The following is a 5,336-nucleotide window of genomic DNA, read 5'->3' on the forward strand; positions in this document are numbered from 1 at the left end:
AAATCTGGACATGTGGATGATGATGTTGAGAAAATTGCAAGGTACATTAATGGATTGAGATGTGGAATTCAAGATGGAATAAGTTTTGTAAATTGTAAAGTATAGAAGAAGCATATATCGATATGCCTTGAAAGATGAGGAGATCTTGACAAAGAAGCATGAACAAAGACAAAGAGGTAGAGGTGGTAGATTCTAGAGAGGCAGAGGTAGATCTTATGGAGAAAGTGGTAGATATGATAGTTCTATGTAGGATAAAGGAAAATCTAAATGGAAGAATGATGACAAAGGCAAGACTAAATGGAAAAGTGGTAATTCGTACTGAGGAGACAATCTTACTAAGGAAGAGGTAATTCCTATTCTAGAGGTTGATTTCATGGTAATTATTTTAGATGTGGTAAAGAGGGACATAGATCTTTTGAATGTGGATCCTCTAAAAGTAGGCAAGGTAACAGAAATGTTGTGATTCAAGAAGATGATGAGGATTCACTAAGTGGACCTGAGCCTAGAGAAAATTTGATGGTGAGAAGAATCTTATGTAATAAGGGAAATGATGAGGAACCTATTTTAAGGAGAAGTCCTTTCAAGACAAGATGTAAGATGGCTGGAAAATGTTGCAAACTGATCATTGACAATGGAAGGTCTAAAAATCTAGCATTAGAAGAGCTGGTTACCAAGTTGCAGTTGTAGAGGCTAAAACATCCTAAACCTTATCACATTTCATGAATCAAAGATGAGCATAAGATATTGGTAGGTGAGCAATGCCTTGTGAAGTTCAAAATTGGACATTACTTTGATGAAGTTTTGTGTGAAATTATGCCCATGGATTGTTGTCATATTTTTTTGGGTAGACCTTGGCAATATGATAGATATGTTGTGCATGATGGACGATTGAATCAATATACTCTTTGGGTAAATGGGAAGAAACAAACATTGTTTCCTTTGATTGAAAGTCCAGGTGAGGTTAATTATACTACTATAAAAATTTGCATGGTTAGTGGGAAACAATTTGAAAAGGAAATGCAAAGGAATCAAGTTTGTTTTGTCACAATTCCTAGAGGATCGAGTGTTGGTAGTAATGGCTGAGCAATAGAAGCTAGTAATGACCAAGCAATAGAAGCTAGTAATGACCAAGTGACAACAAAAAGTGACATCTAAGTACTAGTAGAAATTACATAATTGTTGAATGATTATAAAGAGATTATTTTCTATGATATTAGTGATGGTTTACCTCTAGTAAGAAGCATAAGTCATTGTATGGATCTGATTCCTGGAGCTAGTTTGCCAAACAAAGCACCATATAGATTTTACACCTACAAAGAATGAAGAGCTTAATAGACAAGTGCATGAGTTCTTGTAGAAAGGTTTGATTAGAGAAAGCTTGAGTCCATGTGCTACACCTACTGTATTAGTACCTAAAAAGAATGGAGAATGTGTATTGATTCTAGAGCTATTAACAAAATCACGATAAAATATAGGTTTCCTATGTCGAGGATGGATGCCATAATGGATTGTTTGAGTGGAGCAAAGTATTTTACCAAGATTGATTTGAAGAGTGGCCATCATCAAATCAAAATTAGAGAAGGTGATGAATGGATGACTACTTTCACGACAAAAGATGGTTTGTATGAATAGTTGGTTATGCCTTTTGGTTTGACTAATGCACCTAGTACTTTCATGAGGTTGATGAATGAAGTTCTAAAAAGATTTTTGGGTAAGTTTTTGATTTTTTATTTGGATGAAATTTTGATATTCAACAAGACTATGGAAGAAAATCTTGAGCATATTAGACAAGTATTGCAAAGGTTGAAAGAGGAAAAGTAGTTGATTAATCTAAAAAAGTGTTCTTTTATGCAAGAGGAGATTGTGTATTTGAGATTTGTGATTTCAGCTGATGGATTGAAGATGGATCCTAAGAAGGTTAAAGAAATTTTGGAATAGCCTACACCTTAGAATGTGTGTGAAGTAAGATCATTTCATGGTTTGGCTAGTTTTTACAAAAAATTTATAAGGAATTTTAATGTTGTTTGTAATGCTATGACTAAGACAATTAGGGGAGATAAAAAGGAATTCAAGTGGACACATGGAGCTGATAAGAGTTTTGAGGCTTTGAAACAAAATCTTGTTAAATTACCTATATTGACTTTACCTAATTTCAACAAAGTATTTCAAGTTGAATGTGATGCAAGTGGTAATGCAATAGGAGCTCTATTAAGTCAAGAAGGTAAGCCCATTGCTTTCTTTAGTGAAAATTTGAATGATGCTAAAAGGAAATATTCTATGTATGATCAAGAATTTTATGCCATTATTCAAGCATTGAAAAAGTGGAGACATTATTTAATTTCTAAAGAGTTTGTGATGTATACTGATCATAAAGCTTTACAATACTTAGGAAGTCAACATAAATTGAATCAAAGACATATTCAAAGTGGGTTGAGTACTTGCAAAATTTTATATTTGCCATCAAGCATAAGAGTGGAGTTACTAATAGAGTTGTTATGCATTGAGTAGAAGACATTCTTTGTTGACTGAAATGAAGGTTGAAGTTCTTGGTTTTGATGAAATGAAAGAGTTGTATGATGTTGATCCTAATTTTTCTAAGGTATGGAGAGAGTGCAAAACACCAAATCTAATAGATCACATAAGTAAGTATGATGAATATTTCATTCAAGAAGGTATGTTGTTCAAAGGTATTTAGTTGTGTATTCCTAGAAGTTCTATGAGATTGAATCTAATTAAAGAAAAACATAGTGATGAATTAGCTGAACATTTTGGAATTGATAAGACATTGAGTTTGCTGAAAGAGAAGTATTATTGGCCACAAATGTATAAGGATGTTCAAAAATTTGTAAAGAGTTGTGGAGTTTGTCAATTTGCAAAGGGAGTGAGTCAAAATTCTGGTTTATATACACCTATTTCTATTCCTACAAAACCTTGGACTAACATTAGTATGGATTTTTTTCTTGGATTGCCTAAAATAGTAAAAGGGTATGATTCCATATTTTTTTTAGTGGATAGATTTTCTAAGATGGCTCATTTTATACAATGTACGAAAACATAAGATGCTAAGCACATTGCCGAACATTTTTTTAAAGAGATTGTGAGGTTGCATGGATTACCAAGAAGTATTATTTCTGATAGAGATAGTAAGTTTGTTGGCTACTTTTGGAAGACTTTGTGGATGAAGATGGGTACTAAATTGAAGTTTAGTTCTACATTCCATCCACAGATAGATGGACAGACAGAGGTTGTGAATAGAAGCTTGGGTAATTGGCTAAGATGTTGGTTCGGAATATGCCAAGTAATTGGGAGATGGTATTGGCACAAGCTGAATTTGCATATAACAATTATGTGAATAGGAGTACAGGGAAAACACCTTTTGAGAATGTTACTGGAATGCATCCTAGAGATATAATAGATTTGAGAGATGTTACTGGTGAAGAAAAGAGAAGTGCTACAAGAGAAGAATTTGCTGATTTTATGGAGTCTTTTCATAAGGAAGTGAAGTTGAGGTTGGAACAAAGTAATCAAAAGTATAAAGAGAATTATGATCAGTCTAGAAGATACCATGATTTTCAAGTTGGTGATGAGGTGATGGTTCATTTGAAGAAAGGAAGATTCCTAGTTGGAACATAGAATAAGATGAAGATGAAGAAATTTGGACCTTGTAAGATCTTGAAGAGGTTTGACAGTGGTAATGCTTATGAAGTTGAGTTACCTGATGACATGGACATATCTCCTATATTCAATATTTCTAATTTGTATAAGTATCATGAGTTAGAGGATGAAGTTGTTGTATCAAATGACTATCTTGAGAAGCAAGTTGAAGAAGTTGAATAGATATTGGATTAGAGAGTTAGTAAAAGTACAAGAGGAAAAGACTACTATGCATATTTGGTGAAGTAGAAGAATAGATCAATTGAAGATGCTACATGGATTTCTCAATTTGAGTTGGATTTGGCTTAGGTTGTGACACTTGCATGATTTAGGAGAAACATTTCTCCAATTCTAGTTGTCTAATGTAGGAGCATCTTGGGTTTCCTTGTACTCATGAACTTTTGTTGATTATACCAATTGATGCTGAATTGCCAGTTTCTAGTTTATGTCAAGTTGCCAATTTTTAGTTCATGCCAAGTTGCTAGTTTCTAGTTCATGTTGAGTTGCTAGTTTCTAGTTCATGCCAAGTTGCCAGTTTTGAGTTCATGCTGAGTGGCCAATTTCTAGTTCATGTTGAGTTGCCAGTTTCCAGTTCATGTTGCATTGCCAGCTTCCAATTCATGTTGAGTTGTCAGGTTTTCAGTTGATGCCTAGTTACTAGTTTCCAGTTGATGTCAAGTTGCCAATTTCTAGTTGATGTCAAGTTGCCAGTTTATGTTGATGTCGAGTTATCCAGTGAATGTTGAATGTCAGCTTTTGGACATGATTTCTACGAGCTAACTTGTGAGATTTATTTTGACTGTGACATTTATGTTAAGATTTTTTCTTGGGATGTGTCCAGACCACTATTGGGTTGGCCTTTATATTATTTAATGATCTAGAATCTTTTGTAAACCATTTTGGCAAGTATAAATAAATTGCTTAGGCTTAGATTAATAGTAGAAATTAGAGAATTGAGTAGAGGATTTGAACTTGAAGTTAGTTTTCTAGATTTGAATCTATTTGTAATTGGTCATAACCTAGAAGGCCCTATAGCTTGGCATGTATGCTAAATATTTGAAGGATCAATAAAGATATTCTTGTTTTCTCTCTCTTTGGTGTTTTTCCTTGTGTTTTCTTTCGTTGTGTTAACTCTTGTAGGGTGGTTTGGATAGCTAGGTGAGCCTTTGGCCCTAGTTATTCATCCTTGTCTACACCAGAGGAATGCTGATAGGACCATGATTAGAAAGAGGGATCTCATCATGGAGTTTCCCATCAGTCAAAGCATAGAGAGTACAAGCATGAATGTGAATACTCTCATACACCACTTGGTGGTAGAAGGCACCAATGGAGAGGTCATGGTCGTAATGATAATGATGATTTCACTTAGATGGAAATAATGTGGGGACTTCAAAAGTCCAAACAACTATTGTTTGATAGGTAGGGGATAGGGCTCAAGGATGAGACCTGGTTACAAGATATGGGGTGTTGTTTTTCTTACTACCTTATGGAAGAAATTCGAAGGCCCATTGCACTATCATATAGTTGAGGGAACATGGTTTGATTTGGTGGGATACAGAGTGTGATAAGCTTCATGTCAATGTGGTAGATCTCACTTAGGAGATCTTCAAGGAGAGATTCAGGGAGAAATTCCTTTCCTTATAGTACTATGAAGCCCATACTGATGAGTTTCATGAACTCAA

The sequence above is a fragment of the Cupressus sempervirens genome, chromosome 10 (genome assembly GCF_028749045.1).
Source record: "Cupressus sempervirens isolate cs-2001-9-10 chromosome 10, ASM2874904v1, whole genome shotgun sequence".
Taxonomy (NCBI): domain Eukaryota; kingdom Viridiplantae; phylum Streptophyta; class Pinopsida; order Cupressales; family Cupressaceae; genus Cupressus; species Cupressus sempervirens.